This window comes from Geotrypetes seraphini, chromosome 3 (assembly GCF_902459505.1).
Source record: "Geotrypetes seraphini chromosome 3, aGeoSer1.1, whole genome shotgun sequence".
Taxonomy (NCBI): Eukaryota; Metazoa; Chordata; class Amphibia; order Gymnophiona; family Dermophiidae; genus Geotrypetes; species Geotrypetes seraphini.
In genome coordinates this window covers 384724516-384742418 of record NC_047086.1, presented here as the reverse complement: position 1 = coordinate 384742418, position 17903 = coordinate 384724516, and positions in this window count along the sequence as shown.

Here is a 17903-nt window from a genome sequence, read left to right as displayed (position 1 = left end):
TCTATTCTGTTGTCGCCAAAGAGCTCAGAACGGGTTACAGGTTAAACATATCAACAGGAACAAACAAAGCAAGGGCCCAGGTATTCCACAGTCATAGAACGGAAGTCCAAGAACAAGGAACTGCCGATGAGGAACAGGAGCAGGCCCAACACACAGCTCCATCTCCAGGGACAACTGACCGGCTCCCCCCAAAGAAGCGCAGAGTAATAGTCATCGGGGATTCCATGCTGAGGGGCACTGAGGGACCAATTTGCAGACCGGATATGCAATCTAGGGAGGTCTGCTGTCTGCCTGGAGCCAGGATACGAGATGTCACCGCCAGTCTGGATAGACTACTCACGCCCCGAGACCACTTTCCTATGCTTCTTGTCCACATAGGAACCAACGACACTGCCAGGAACACACCGGAGACCATCACCAGAGACTTTGGAGCACTGGGTGAGAGGCTGAAGCGGACAGGAGCGCAGGTGGTTTTCTCATCAATCCTCCCAGTTAGAGGCAAGGGAAGAGCCAGAGATGAACGTATCCTGAGGACGAACGAGTGGCTACAGGGATGGTGCCGGGATATGAACTTCAGATTCCTAAACCATGGGGAAGCGCTACAAGGACTTCAGGGACCAGACAGACTCCATCTGACCAGTAGGGGTAAGAACGTCTTCGGACACCGACTAGCCCGCCTGCTTCACAGGGCTTTAAACTAGGTAAGTCGGGGGAGGGTACCCATTCACATATTAGTGCAGAAAGGAATTATCCTGATGAGGTGAGTCGAAACTCCGCTTCCATGTCCAAGGTAAGTACCCACATTGCAAACAGTTCTTTGGGAGTCACACCGACTCGGGTAGGATACGCCTCACAGGGACTTAGCAAACACAAGATATGGAGGGCCATGTATGTCAATGCACACAGTTTAGGTAACAAAATTCTAGAATTGGAGGCTGAAATAAGGAATGCCAACCTAGATGTGGTGGAAATATCTGAAACTTGGTTCACGGACTCACATGGGTGGGATATGGCTATACCGGGCTACAATCTACTTCGTCAGGACAGAGAGGGCAGGTTAGGAGGGGGGGTAGCTCTATACATTAAAGAGGACATCAAAACCACCAGGATCACAGATGTCAAGTACACCGGGGAGTCCCTCTGGGTAAACCTGGCAAGAGGCAGAGAAAAAATGCCTGTATCTAGGTGTGGTATACAGACCCCCAAGACAACTGGAAGACATGGACGCAGAATTAATTGAAGACATAGAGAATATCACTCTACGAGGAGAAGCTGTACTGCTAGGGGACTTCAATATGCCTGATGCAGACTTGAACTCATTTTCAGCGACAACCAGCGGTAGCAGGAGGCTCTTAACCTCCATAAAGGGAGCACGTCTCAAACAAATGGTAACGGAGCCCACTAGGGCCCAGGCGATCCTCGACCTGGTACTCACCAACGGGGAAAGCGTCTCAGAGGTCTCAGTAGGAGATACGCTAGCCTCCAGCGACCGCAACATAGTATGGTTCAACCTTAGGAAAGGCTTCCCTAGATCAAACACGAAAACAAAGGTACTCAATTTCCGGGGCACAGACTTCGCACGCATGGGAGATTTCGTCCATCAGACGCTGCAGGACCAAGCGGAGACCGATGATGTAGAAGCTAAGTGGTTAACACTGAAATCAACCATACATGAAGCAACTAGCCGCTTCATAAAATCAGTAAATAAACGACAAAGAAACAATAAACCCCAATGGTTCACCGCGGAGATCTCGCACCTCATTAAGGAGAAGAAAAAAGCGTTTCTCTCCTACAAGCGCACGGAGAAAAGAGAGGCAAAAGTAGAATATAGGACCAGGTCTACAGCGGTCAAAATGGCAGTTAGGGAGGCAAAACTTCGAGTGGAAGAAATTCTGGCAAAAAACATTAAAAAGGGGGACAAATCCTTCTTCAGGTATATTAGTGACAGAAAAAGGAACACAGGCGGGATAGTACGCCTTAGAAGACCGGACGGAAGTTACGTGGAAGCAGATTCCGATAAAGCCGAACTACTGAATGAATACTTCTGCTCAGTCTTCACCTGTGAGGCACCGGGACACGGTCCGCAGTTGAAGGCAACACAAAGCACAGAAGACCCGTTTCAGAATTTTGAGTTCACACCAGGTGAAGTTTACAGTGAATTGGCAAGACTCAAGGTGAACAAAGCCATGGGACCAGACAATTTGCACCCAAGAGTGCTCAGAGAATTGAGCGATGTCCTGGGGAAACCGTTGGCTGAGCTATTCAATCTCTCCTTAAGTAAGGGGAAAGTTCCCCTGGACTGGAAATTAGCTAATGTCGTTCCTCTGCATAAAAAAGGTTGCAGGGCAGAGGCTGCGAATTATAGACCGGTGAGTCTCACATCAATAGTGTGCAAACTCATGGAAACATTAATTAAAAGCAAATTGGACACGATCTTGAATGAAGGGAATCTTCGGGATCCCAGTCAGCATGGATTCACCAAGGGTAGGTCCTGCCAATCCAATCTCATCAGCTTCTTTGACAGGGTAACAAGAAAGTTGGACTTGGGAGAGTCTTTGGACGTCGTGTACCTGGACTTCAGTAAAGCTTTTGACAGTGTCCCACACCACAGGCTGTTAAGCAAGATGGAATCGATGGGGTTAGGAGAGACACTAACTGCATGGGTCAATGATTGGCTGAGTGGCAGACTTCAGAGGGTGGTGGTTAATGGTACCCTCTCTAAAACATCGGAGGTGACCAGTTGAGTGCCGCAGGGCTCGGTCCTGGGTCCACTCCTTTTCAACATATTCATAGGGGATCTGACTCAAGGGCTTCAAGGTAAAATAACACTATTCGCCGATGACGCCAAACTATGTAATATAGTAAGTGAATGCAGTTTACAGAATTATATGGCGCAGGACCTGCTTACATTGGAAAGTTGGTCTTCAACCTGGCAGCTAGGCTTCAATGCTAAGAAATGTAAGGTCATGCACCTCGGAAGCGGAAATCCATGCAGGACGTACTTCTTGAACGGAGAAACTTTAACTAGGACTTCAGCAGAACGAGATTTAGGAGTAATCATCAGTGCAGACATGAAAACTGCCAATCAAGTGGAGAAGGCTTCATCTAAGGCAAGGCAGATATTGGGTTGTATCAATAGAAGTTTCGTCAGCCGAAAGCCTGAAGTCATAATGCCGTTGTACAGGGCCATGGTGAGACTTCATCTGGAGTACTGTGTGCAATTCTGGAGGCCACATTACAGTAAAGATGTGCGCAGAATTGAATCGGTTCAACGGACGGCCACCAGGATGATCTCGGGGCTCAAGGGTCTCTCGTACGAAGAGAGACTAAACAAATTGCAGCTCTACACTCTTGAGGAACGTAGGGAGAGGGGAGACATGATCGAAACATTTAAGTACCTCACGGGATGTGTCGAAGTGGAAGATGATATTTTCTTTCTCAAGGGACCCTCGGCCACAAGAGGGCACCCGCTCAAACTCAGGGGCGGAAAATTTCATGGCGACACCAGAAAGTATTTCTTCACAGAGAGAGTGGTTGATCATTGGAACAAGCTTCCAGTGCAGGTGATCGAGGCAGACAGCGTGCCAGACTTTAAGAATAAATGGGATACCCATGTGGGATCCCTACGAGGGTCAAGATAAGGAAATTGGGTCATTAGGGCATAGACAGGGGGTGGGTAAGCAGAATGGGCAGACTTGATGGGCTGTAGCCCTTTTCTGCCGTCATCTTCTATGTTTCTATGTTTCTATGAGAAGGAAAGAATGTGGAATGCAATGATCTTGACAAGGCGTTTATTGAGCCAAGTCAAATAAAAATAATATTAAAAGATCAAAAATAAAATCATCTCTACTTCATGTATAACTGACATATGATGTCATTCATAATTTCAGTACAAGTTTACGATACAAGTTTTTATCTTAACTGGACATATATTAGAGATCTAATATTATTATGCATAATAGACTAGTCTTTAAGCCTGTTATATTAACGGGTGCTAGAATAGATGTATGTGTCTGTCTTTCTTTCTCTCTTTCTCCTTGGCCACTTTCTGTCTGTCTGTCTTTCTCTCTTTCTTTCTGTCTCTCTCTTTCCTCGGCTATCCATCACCACCCTTTGCCTGCTCCCCCTGTTCAGCAGCAGCCGTTCTCCCTTCCTTTTACCTCCCCCCTATCCACCACCGCCCCTTACCTGCTCCCCCTGTCCAGCAGCAGCCCTTCTCCCTTCCTTTTACCTCCCCCCTGTCCACCACCACCCCTTGCCTGCTCCCCCTGTCCAGCAGCAGCCTTTCTCCCTTCCTTTTACCTCCCCCCTGTCCACCACCACCCCTTGCCTGCTCCCCCTGTTCAGCAGCAGCCCTTCTCCCTTCCTTTTACCTCCCCCCTGTCCACCACCACCCCTTGCCTGCTCCCCCTGTCCAGCAGCAGCCTTTCTCCCTTCCTTTTACCTCCCCCCTGTCCACCACCACCCATTGCCTGCTCCCCCTGTCCAGCAGCAGCCCTTCTCCCTTCCTTATACCTCCCCCCTGTCTACCACCACCTCTTGCCTGCTCCCCTTGCCATTGAGCCTTTCATAAGAACATAAGAAATACCTCTGCTGGGTCACACCAGAGGTCCATCACGCCCAGCAGTCCGCTTGCGCGGCGGCCCAACACGTCCAGGACCTGTGTAGGAGTCCTTTCTCTGTACCCCTCTATCCCCTTCTCCTTCAGAAAATTGTCCAATCCCTTCTTGAACCCTAATACCGTACTCTGTCCTATCACGCCCTCTGGAAGCGCATTCCAGGTGTCCACCACCCCGTTGGGTGAAGAAAAACTTCCTAGCATTGGTTTTGAATCTGTCCCCTTTCAACTTTTCCGAATGCCCTCTCGTTCTTGTAGTTTTCAAGAGTTTGAAGAATCTGTCCCTCTCCACTTTTTCTATGCCCTTCATGATCTTATAGGTCTGTCATGTCCCCTCTAAGTCTTCTCTTCTCCAGGGAAAACAGCCCCAGTTTTTCCAGTCTCTCAGTTTTTCCATACCCTTTATCAAACGTGTCGCTCTCTGAACCCTCTCGAGTATCGCCATATTCTTCTTAAGGTATGGCGACCAATATTGGACGCAGATAAGAACATATATAAAGAGACAGATATCTATGTTACATTCACGTCCAACATACACCATGACAGAGCTCATGAGGTAGTAAATTGTACCCAAGGGTATAGAAGACTCCAAACGATGCCCTCTGTTCAAAGAATCATCCACATGACTGCTTATTAGTTAGCAGTGAGTAATGAGAAATAGCTTGAGGCAGAAGCGCAGATGTCCTGAAATATTCACCCAGGCTGTGGTGTAATAAGATTATAACGGGCAGTAATGCACTCACCCCCTTCCCAGGACTCCAATAAAGAGATTCACAGGCTTGGTGCTTGACGGTACGAAAGAACTGGCCTAATACGTGTCTTCAATATTCATGGCAAATGTTTGATTAAGTGTAAACAAAAGAACTCTAGATATTAAAAAGAAATGCATATATATTCCTTCATGTCTCTCAGATGCCGGCGTTTCTGTTGTAAGGGAAGGCTTTCATCAGAGCCTCAGTGGGGTTCGTCAGCATTAATACCTGAGCACCTGAGAAGAAGAATTAAGCAATCGTATAAGTTAAAGAGAACTATGCAATAGGAGATTTTTGGGAAAAAATTTTTTTGCTTTCATTATTATTATATATATATATTTTTAATCTTTATTAAATTTCCAAGCTACCATAGTGCAAACAAACAATGTCAATATACAAAAGTGTACACGAAATGCACATTAAACTTATAAACATTAATGTATAACTATTCCCTCCCCCCACCATCACCACAAAATAATCAGAAAAAGTACATACCTACAGGAAACCCTCCATATATTCCCCAAATGAAATTCCAATGCAAAACCCTTCCCGCTCCCACCCACCCTGGATGTTTATGCTTAAGGGTCGATAAATAAAATCAATTATCATTCCTTACAGAACTTAGGGCTCCTTTTATCAAGCCGCGCTAGCGGGGTTTACGCGCGTGACGTTTCATCACGCGTTAACCCCCGCGCTGGCGGCTAGCAAGGCTTGATAAAAGGAGCCCTTAGTCAATGGTTCCCAAACATCCATAAATTTCTTATACCGTCCCTGTTGTACGGCCATTTTAAAAGTATATCAGAGAGATTCTCACCAGAAAGTGTCATTTAATCTATCCCAGTTCTTCCAATTCCTCAAAATAAGTTGTATGGCAACTCCTGTCATTATAAAGAGAAGTTTGTTATTTCGGGCAGATATTTGGCTTTCAGCCCTCCTTAATGTAATTACCGTTAATGTCAGCTAAAAGCCAAATATCTGCTTTCATTATTATTGATTTATAGAAAATTATAGCAGATAGAGGCCCAATGGCCCATCCAGCCTGCCCGTCCATTTTATCCTACCATCTCTTTCTCACCTTTAATAAAAATAATAATAATTTTATTCTTATATACCGCCAAAGCCGTAGTAGTTCGAGGCGGTTTACAACAAAGAAGGGCTGGACAATCAGCGAATAGGTACAATCAGCGAATATAGCAGACTTGTACAGTCTGTGTCTGTGCATGGCCGTTTGGAGGAGGATGGGCAGGGGAGGGCTTCAATGGCTGGGAGGGTGTAGATGGGCTGGAGTAAGTCTTAACAGAGATTTCGGCAGTTGGAACCCAAGCACAGTACCGGGTAAAGCTTTGGATTCTCGCCCAGAAATAGCTAAGAAGAAAAAAAAAAAAAATTTAAATTGAATCAGGTTGGGCAGACTGGATGGACCATTCGGGTCTTTATCTGCCGTCATCTACTATGTTACTATGTTAATTTATATAGGTAAGCATGATACAGGTACAATATATATAGGTGAGCAGGATACAGAGGAAGGCATCAGGGATCTTGGGTCGGGCATAAGAGGTCTTAGGATACAAATCGGTTAAACAGGTTTGTTTTTAATAATTTTCTGAAATTTAGGTAGGATGAGGAGTGCGAGATAATATTGTCCAGCCAATCATTTAGTTGACCTGCTTGGAGGGCAAGTGTTCTGTTCAGGTATCTTTTGTAACGGCAGGCCTTTAGTGTTGGATGGTTAAACAGGTGAACTCTGTGTGTGGGTCTGGATGAAAAATCTAAGATAAAATGGGGAACCAAGTATGGGGGGGCCAAGTCAAGAATGGATTTGTAACAGAGACAGGCAAACTTGAACTGCACTCTTGCTTCCAGGGGCAGCCAGTGGAGTTTTTGGTAGTAGGGAGTTATGTGTTCCCATTTTTTTAGCCCAAAGATCAGTCGGATTGCTCCTACCTGTCCCGTGCTTTCTTGAATTCAGATACAGCCTTCGTCGCTACCGTTTCCACCATGCATCCACCACCCTTTCGGTAAAGAATTATTTCTTCAGGTTACTTCCAAGTCTATCGCTTTCTAAGTTCATCTTATGCTCTCTCGTTCCGGTTTCCTTTCAGACCAACCTCCTGTGCATTTTATGCCACAGAGATCGTTAAATGTCTCAGTCATATCTCATTTCTCATGTATTGTAACACCTTTACTGAAGCTCGTGCAAACTGCTCAGAATTGACTCCCCAATAAACAATCAACGATGCCTTTATAACTGTTCTGTGCCATTTATGTTATTCTACATGGATTGTTATGTAACATGCATTTAGGGAATATATTTGAAAACATATTTCTAGGGCAAAATGAAAAGCATATTGAGAGTTCTTGACAGTAAAAAAAAAGATGATATCAAGTTATAATCAAATTAAAGCTGCAAATAAGATGTCAAAGACATCACTGTTATTCTAAATATTCATTGTATTCAAGGACTTCATTGTTATGTCTTCGCTGACTGTCCAGCTCTTCTTATTGTAAACCGCCTCGAACTACTTTGGCTTTGGCGGTATATAAAATATAAAATTATTATTATTAATCCAAGATTAGATGTTTTGCGGAACATGCACAAACATGTCCATTTTCAAAATTGCGAGGCATCCATCTTGTTTTGAAAATGGACGTGTTTGAGCTTAGCGTGTCTATCTTTTTGAACCATTTTCGGGGGAAAAAAAATAAAATATATATATTTTATTATTTTTCCCCGAAAATGGTTCAAAAAGATAGACACGCTAAGCTCAAACACGTCCATTTTCAAAACAAGATGGATGCCTCGCAATTTTGAAAATATATATATATATATATACACATCCAAAGCAAAAATGCACACAGCAAACCACTGGGACGTAGGAGGGGACCAGCAGAGCAGTTGGGCACCCTAGAGGGGCACTGCAGTGAACCTCACATAAAAAGTGACCACTAGGGGGAGTGTGGGGGTCATGCCCTCCAGTGGTCATCTGGTCATTCTGTGCACCTTTTTGGCACTTATTTGTCGTTAAAACAGGTCTAATCACAAATGTCAAACTTGTACCCTGGATGTATTGCTAAATGCTCATAAGCCTGCTCTTGTCCTGCCCACACTATCAGGCTGATAATCAAAACACATAGGGCTCCTTTTACTAAGCTGCAATAGCGTTTTTAGCGTGCGCAGAATTTTAGCACACGCTAAACCCGCGCCACGCCGCTAGAACTTTCGCCAGCTCAATGCTGGCGTTAGCGTCTAGCGCAGGGATCTCAAAGTCCCTCCTTGAGGGCCGCAATCCAGTCGGGTTTTCAGGATTTCCCCAATGAATATGCACTGAAAGCAGTGCATGCATATTCACTGGGGAAAATCCTGAAAACCCGACTGGATTCCAGCTCTCGAGGACCGGAGTTGCCCACCCCTGTTCTAGACCCATCAAGTCATGGATGCGATTCTGCCAGGCCCAAAAGGATTATTTTTTTTTTTAACTAGAATTGCAGTCTGTTTAACTAAGTAACTGCCCAGATATACAGTAGTTCAGGGATCTCAAAGTCCCTCCTTGAGGGCCACAATCCAGTCGGATTTTCAGGATTTCCCCAATGAATATGCACTGAAAGCAGCGCATGCACATAGATCTCATGCATATTCATTGGGGAAATCCTGAAAACCCGACTGGATTCCGGCCCTCAAGGAGGGACTTTGAGACCCCTGGTCTAGCGCTTGCGGCAATTCTGCCCGCACTAAGCACGTGCTAAAACCGCCGTTGGAGATTAGTAAAAGGAGCCCATAGACATCCAAAAAGCATCCTACATCGGCGCTTGGACATCCTAATTGCCAGGACGGGTGTGGTGAAGGTGAGTTATGGGTGGTCTCAAGGGCGGGTTAGACACAGACGTTTTGCAGCCATAAATCAAAGATTATGCAAAACATCCTGGACGGAACTTTATACGTTTAGAACGAGACCTGTTTTAGAAAGGTCTAAGTGCCGCCAAGGTGTCTGAACTGACCAGACGACCACTGCATGCATCGAGGAAAGACACCCCCGCACTCCCCCAGGACTCACTGACCCCCCTTCCGCCACTCAAAAATGAGAACAAAAAGATACCAACCTGGCCCGAAAACAGCAGCATCTGTGTGAAGGAGTCTAGTAGAGCTGCACTCAGGTGTCTTAAGGAGCTTGCTGGGTGGGCTAATGAACCATAGAGAAGAGGACCCAGGCCCACCTAAACCCTACTATATTGCCATATAGTAATAATAATAACAATAACAGTTTATATACCGCAGGACCGTGAAGTTCTATGCAGTTTACAATTAATTAGAAAGATTCTACGGTGTCAGGTCAAAAGCGCGCCGCGACAAAGGCGCGCCCAGACAATTGAGCGCAGCACGGAGGCGCGCGCCGCTCTAAATTACTGTTTTTAGGGCTCCGACGGGGGGCATGGGGGGGAACCCCCCCACTTTACTTAATAGACATCACGCCGCATTGTGGGGGCGTTGTGGGGGATGTGGGGGGTTGTAACCCCCTACATTTTACTGAAAACTTAACTTTTTCCCTGTTTTTAGGGAAAAAGTTCAGTTTACAGTAAAATGTGGAGGGTTACAACCCCCCAAACCCCCCATAACGCCGGCGCGATGTCTATTAAGTAAACTGGGGGGGTTCCCCAAGAAAATCCCCCCTCGGAGCCCCTAAAAATTGTAATTTTGTGCGGCGCGCGCCTCCACACTGCGCTCAATTGTCGGCGCGCGCTTTTGTCTTTCGCGCCGTTGTCTATGAACCGATTCTACAAATTGAATGGGACATTCATAGTTAGAGATTAGTGGTTAACAGTTTACGGGATGAGATTTGGGGGGAGTGAGATTGTGATGGGGTCGATTGTACAGATTCGTTACCTAGATACTTCAAGAACAGGTATGTTTTTAGATGTTTCCTAAATTCACCATAGTTGTTTGCGTGTATGATTAGTTTTTCCAGGTCTTTGCCCCATAAGGCTGCTTGATACGATAGAAGTTGTTGAAGGTGTTTCTTGAATTTACATCCTCTAGCCGATGGGGAAACGAACTTCAGGTGTGTTCTTCTCTTATGTCTGTTGGTTGAGAAGGAGAAGAGGTCAGTTATGTATTTAGGGGCTAGACCGGATAGTACCTTGAAGCAGAGACATCCCAGCTTGAACTTCACACGTGCCTCTATTGGCAGCCAGTGCAGGAGTCGGTAGGAAGGGGTTATGTGATCGGACTTCTTCAACCCAAAGATAGGTGCCATCCGCAATCATAAGTGCTATTGGGGTGGTACACAGGAGGGTATACTACTACACTTCTCCCTCCGCATTCGCGGGGGATGCAGGCAGAACATAGCCGTGAATACCAAAAAAAAAAAAAAAACGCAAATAACTTTTTGCATGTTATTTGCGGTTTTTCGGTAAAATAGACCTGAAAAAGATAATAAACCGTGAATAACCCCACCTGCGATTTGCTCCGTACAACGCCGAGAGCAGCGATTTCCCTCAGGAACCACCGAGAGCAGCGATTTCCAATGTGAAACGCCGGGTTCAATGATGAAAATTAGGGGGGGGGGGCGGAGTCGGCAGCTGAAAAATCGTGAATAAGCGAATCCGCAGATATGGAAACCGCGGATACGGAGGGAGAAGTGTACTACTACTATGAATTATTTCTATAGCGCTACCAGACGTACGCAGCGCTGTACAGTCACAAAAGAAGATAGTCCCTGCTCGAAAGAGCTTACAATCTAAACAGATGTCATGGATACAGTTAAGGGGAACGGTTAATCTGCTGGCTGGGTTGGAGGGCAGAGGGGAGTACAGAACAATCAAGCCAGTATGACATCACTGATGAGGTTGGCTCTTATTGGTGGAATGAGGCATTATGACATCACAATACCAGCTCTGGTTACCAGAGACAGAAACTTTTCACACTACTACTACTACTATGAATTATTTTTATAGCGCTACCAGACGTACGCAGCACTATACAGAATCACAAAGAAGACAGTCCCTGCTCAAAGAGCTTACAATCTAAACAGACAAGAGAGACAAACAGGATGTCATGGATACAGTTAAGGGGAATGGTTAATCAGCTGGCTGGGATGGAGGGCAGAGGAGTAGGGTTCGGTGAAACACCTTCCTCAGGGGTCCAATAAATGAAAATGTAGTGAAATAGCATTGCTAACCAAAGATAATGAAGGGTAAATGCTGTGGCAAAATACCTCCCTGAATAATAGGCCTGAGGAAGATGTTGGGTCCGTGATATGCAAGTGTGGATAGTGTTTTTAGTTTTTTCTGAAGAAATAAAAAGAAGGTTTTGAACATTGTTGGTTTTCACATCTTTTGTGCTTTGTGTGGTTTACTATTTTTACTGTGGAAACGTGGGTCATTTTCTTAGTTTTAATGTTTGAGTCTAGCAATATTTAAAGAGCTCTGGCTGTGTAAGATGCTGACAATCTTTTCGACTATATTCACACATTTTAACAAGCAAGTGCCAGTCTTAGTGATTAGTATGGTTCTCTGCCGTGTACTGTAAACCGCCACTCAGTAGTGTAGTAAGAGGGGGCAGGGGTGGCGGTTCGCCCTAGGTGCCATCTTGGAGGAGGATTCCTCTCTGCGCCCCCCCCCCCCACACACACACACACTCCTTCCCGACCCCCACTAACAAGTGCGTGCGCCCCTTCCCTCGGTTCTCTTTAATATTCCCAGCGCGAGCAGTATCGCAAATTTTCTGCCTGCGTCAGTGTCGGATCTCTCTGACATCATTTCCAGGTCCCGCGTCTAGGAAGTGACATCAGAGGGAGAGCCGACACACTGGGGGCAGCAAGTTCATGATACTGCTCAAGCCTGCAAAATTAAAGAGGTAAAGGGGAAGGGAAGGGGAGCACGCACGTGGGAGGGGGGTCAGGAAGGAGCGGGGGTGCTAACACCTCAAGTGCCACTCACCCTCACTACGCCACTGGCACCACTCTACATAGAGGATGTGCGTCAGGCAGCTACTGTACGCAGGGAAATACTTTTAAAACCAATTGGAGGAATTTTTTTTTTTCACTCAGAGAACAGTTAAGCTCTGGAACGCATTGCCAAAGGATGTGGTAAGAGCGGATAGCGTAGCTGGTTTTAAGAAAGATTTGGACATGTTCCTGGAGGAAAAGTCCATAGTCTGTTATTGAGAAAGACATGGAGAAAGCCACTGCTTGACCTGGATCGGTAGCATGGAATGTTGCTACTCCTTGGGGTTCCGGAATATTTTGTTACTCTTTGGGATTGCGGAATCTTGCTATTCTTTGAGATGCTGGAATATTGCTACTCCTTGAGTTTTGGCCAGGTACTAGTGACCTGGATTGGCCACTGTGAGAACAGGCTGCTGGACCATTGGTCTGATCCAGTATGGCTGTTCTTATGCTCTTACGTGAGCCAAGTAGAGGGCAATCAAGCCATTGTAACATCACTGATGAGGTCGGCTCTGAGGCACTGTGGAATGAGGCATTATGACATCACAATCTCAGCTCTGGAATGTTGCTCTCATTGGGGTTCCGGAATCTTGCTATTCTTTGAGATGCTGGAATGTTGCTATTCCTTGGGCTTGGTGGACCATTGGTCTGACCCAGTAAGGCTATTTTTATGTTCTCGTCACCCCCTGAGAATAAGATTTATCTGCGAATGAATTTAGTGTTGAAGAAAGCTGGAGAATGAGGAGGCACCTCCGCAGCCAGGCACAGAGCAGGCCACAGCAGGGCATCACACTCCAAACAGCTCAGCCAACACTTCTTCAAGAAATATTTCCACATACTCCAGCACTACTTTTGTCCTGTTACTTTCTGTCTTTTCGCGCCTTTGAGGAAAAAGGAAAAGCGTGGGCAGAAATTGCATAACTGTTATTACAATCATCACTTTGAATCCATGCATACATCTTTCAGTGAAATAAAATGGATTTTAGTTCCCACTGTCGTATGACATGACCTATGAACCCCTTTCTGGAAATACTAGTGACAGGTCATCACTTATAGCAGCTTTTCTTGCCTTAATAGGCTGACTCCTCGGATGCAGTATATCAACAGGGCTCTTTCAAGCATTCATTAACCAGATTCTTTCAGCCGAAAAACGTACAAATAGCACTCTAAAGCAGCTTTTACTGTATCAAGTGTATATGGATTAAACTATAATAAGAAAGTGCTCTAACCCTGTGAAGGATTTTATTTCAGGGTGGAAACATGAAGGCAATGACAATATTCCAAAAATGGATAATTGATCGTATAAAATCTTTTATGGACTGAGCTCCTGTCTGATTTGGGGAATATTGGTTTGAAAATCTCTTTTTTTTAAGAACATAAGAATAGCCTAACTGGGTTAGACCAATAGTTCATCAAGCCCAGTAGCCCGTTCTCACGGTGGCCAATCCAGGTCCCTAGTACCTGGCCAAAACCCAAGGAGTAGCAACATTCCAGCATCTCAAAGAATAGCAAGATTCCGGAACCCCAATGAGAGCAACATTCCAGAGCTGACATTGTGATGTCATAATGCCTCATTCCAACCTCATCAGTGATGTTACAATGGCTTAATTGTCCTATACTTGGCTCACTTTAAAACATAAGAATAGCCATACTGGGTCAGACCAATGGTCCATCAAGACCAGTAGTCCGTTCTCATGGTGGCCAATCCAGGTAACTAGTGCCTGGCCAAAACCCAAGGAGAAGCAACATTTCATGCTACCGTTCCAGGGCTTCCCCCATGTCTTTCTTAATAAGACTATGGACTTTTCCTCCAGGAAATTGTCCAAACCTTTCATAACACCAGCTATCTGCTCTTACCACAACCTCTGGCAATTTCACTCTGCTCCTTTGAGTTTTCATCTCAATCAGAACCATCCTTGATTACAATACACCATGAGCCTTTATTCATAAATCCCTGAGATTTCCCCATCCCCACTGTTATATGGCCATCCTAGCCATCAAGGTGAAATTCTCAGCAAAAGGCTACATAGTCTTCAGTTTCTTCCAGAGCCCTGCTAATGTGGATCTGAGACCTGGCCACTAGGTGGCGGTGGTGAGTGCTGTCAAAGACCTTCCACTCTCGTGAGCTATGTCAGGTGACCATAATCCTTGAAGGCCACAACTCAGTCGAGTTTTCAAGATTTCCACAAAGTATAAGCATGAGATTGATTTGTATATATTACTTCCATTGTATGCAAATAGTTCTCATGCAGGTTCATTATGGATACTTTGAAACCCCAACTGGGTTGCAGCCCTCAAGGACTATGGGATATATGAATGCTCTCTTAGCACATTGGGTAGAAGAAGTCTGGCATGAGAAATCAAGCAGGTCTACCAAGGGGTTATGGCACCCTGAGCTAGAATTTTTTCTTGTGCCTCTGCCCCCTTCCCCATCTGCATCGGTGCCCTCCCCACCCCCTATCCCCTGCTGGCATCTATTTCTCTGCCGTGCTCTCCTCCACACTCTGCCACTGGTACCACCCCAGGCTTAACGTGAGAACAGGAAGTACTTGTCCCATGGTCATTGGAACGGGGGAGGCCACTGGGGCTAAGGCCTCCCCAAAGATTGGCGGTCGCCGATCGGTTATGGCTCTACTCCCCCCAACCACCTCCTCCCTGTACTGTACTTTTAAATCTTGAGGCAGCCGCCGTGCAGCGTCGACAAGCAGGCCTGCCCGGGAACCCTTCATCCTACTTCCGGGGGCAGGCCTGTTCGTTGACGCTGCACGGCGGCTGCCCCAAGATTTAAAATGGGTGGGAGAGTCAGGAGCTGGTGAGAGGTCAAGCCATAGGACTCCGCTGGGGTCCAGGGTGGAGCCCCTGAGCCCCCCCCGGACAAAACAGCGTTTGTCTGCCTATGCTTGTCCTCCTGTTCAAACTTCCTAATCATTGTTATAGTACTATTAGATCAGGTGTGTCCAATGTCGGTCCTCGAGGGCCGCAGTCCAGTCGGATTTTCAGGATTTCCCCAATGAATATACATGAGGTCTATTTGCATGCACTGCTTTCATTGTATGCTAATAGATCTCATGCATATTCATTGGGGAAATCCTGAAAACCCGACTGGATTGCGGCCCTCGAGGACCGACATTGGACACCCGTGTTATTAGATATAAGAGGCGCTGTACACATTATCCCTCTAATTCTATTTTTTAAATATTGAAAATTGTGCACACAAATTTGGGCATATACTCAATTTGCACACTCAATTTAATTGAATAACAAGAAAATTAGCACCAATTGCATTTTAGTATGCAAATATTGGCAATAATTAGAATCACTCACAAGTTATGTGCATAGATTTAGGTCTAGAGCAGGGGTAGGGAACTCCAGTCCTCGAGAGTCATATTCCAGTCGGGTCTTCAGGATTTCCCCCATGAATATGCATTGAAAGCAGTGCATGCAAATATATCTCATGCATATTCATGGGGGAAATCCTGAAAACACAACTGGAATACGGCTCTCGAGGACTGGAGTTCCCTACCCCTGGCCTAGAGGCTTTTAAGACCCATTTGAAGCTGTTCTTTTTCCAGCAGACCTTTGGAGAAGAGAAGAGATTCCTCAGATCAGCCATATCTATTGAAATCAAATTGACGCAGGTCATAACAACGAGATCTGGAAAGTCCCTGCTGTCCGTCCATATACTCTCCCCCCACCCCCCTTATAACCAAGACCTTCCTCCTTGGCCGCCAATAAAAACACTACAGTCTTTGATGGCAGAAATTAGCCACAGCTCAGTTTATTCATCAAAACCCGTTAACATATCATAACTTCCATTAACATGAAACAAAGAGCTCCTCCCGAGCTACCCTATAAAATTGTTCAGTGCCACCACAGCAAGGGTCAGAGGGGTGGTATGTCCCTCATGCCCCTTTTATCTGGGTCACCTGATCCACCGGGCACGGCACCCCGCCGGCCCACCGCTCATCACCTGATGAGCCCAATGACCCTGTAGCTCGGGAGATCCGCCACCCCGAGCTACCATTTACTGCCCCATAACAAACGGGCGGGTGGGTGGGAAAATCTGCCATGGAGGACCCTGAAGAGGATGAGTCCTCCCACTTCCCCTCCTTTATAGCCTCGGCCCCATGCGTTGCCCTCCTTCCCACCTACCAAATTTAAATTACTCTTACTGACAGACCCTCTAACCTATCCTTTTCTTCCCTACCTATTACCCCTCCCACTACCACCCCGGCTGATGGTCGACACAAGGGCCTACCAGTCCCGTGTTATATTCCGCCCATCGACACGGGGGTCTCGGGCTCCCATTTTCCTTGGAGCATTATACACCAAACCCTTTTTTCATCTTCTCTCCCTCTCTTAGGAATGAATGTGGAGAAACTTAGGCTAAAGATAGCGACTCAATCGCTGTTGGCCGATTCTCTGGCCGATTTTTAAACAGTAATTGATTCACTATCAAGTTTGCATGCAGTGAGCGATTGAATCGGTGCATAGCCCTGACAGTAGGAGAAGCAGCCTCCTGTCACTGCTGTCAGGTCTTCTGCCAGGTTTTGGGGGTTTTTCTTTTTTTTCTTTATAATGGCAGAGATATTTTGTGTGTATTAGACACACAAAATATCTGCCCAATTTAAAAAAAATGATAAAAGCCCCTCCTTCCCCAAAAAATGGCAGGAGGTATGCCCACTCCCTCCTGCCATCAGTCGGGTCTGTTCGGGTCGGGTCGCACACCCCACACCCTCATCACACCCACCATGTCACACTCCTCCCCCCCATACCTTTAAGTCCGAGCAGGAGGGGTGCTCATTCCTTCCGGTTACTCTGCTGGCCACCGTCAGCAATGCAGACCTTAGGCCCCACCCCGGTGCATCATGTGATGCACAGGGAGGGGCCTAAGGCCCTGATTAGCTCAGGCGCCAATCAGGAACTTCCCTAGGGAAGAGCCTAAGGAAGTCTCTGATTGACCAATGTTTTGGCCAATCAGGGATTTCTTTAGGCTCCTCCCTAAGGAAGACCCTGATTGGCTCAAGTGCCTCGAGCTCCTCCCAATAAAAAGGTATTATTTTTTCCTTTATGTTTTTGTTTTATTTCTGCATATTACCTTGAAGAGTGGGCTGACACGGCCGCCACACCTTTTCACACATTGATTGCTGTATCATGTTTATAGATGAACATGTGATAAGAAAGACTACTTTTTACATAAATAACACAGCTTTTTAATAAATGTCCTGAAACCATTTAGAGAGCAAAAAGCCTAACCCATAATGGATATTAGAGAGCAAAAAGCCTAACCCATAATGGATATAAGTTCATGTTTTATTTCTGCTGGAAGGCTTTGTAAACAAATGGCATTTTTGATTGCCTATTATGTGAATGTTTTCTATCACACAGGAATATGAAGTTTATATTCTGGAGTTATTTCACCTACTTCTGCTGTTCTGTTTACATCTCCATACATCCGGGTCTATTGAAAGAAATCTTGGGTCATGGTACACTGTGTGAATGAGAGACCTGTCCCCTTAAAACAATCCAGCTGATATAATCACACTATCACCAGTGCTGACTTTTTCGGTTTTGAAAGCCTAAGCAAGCCTA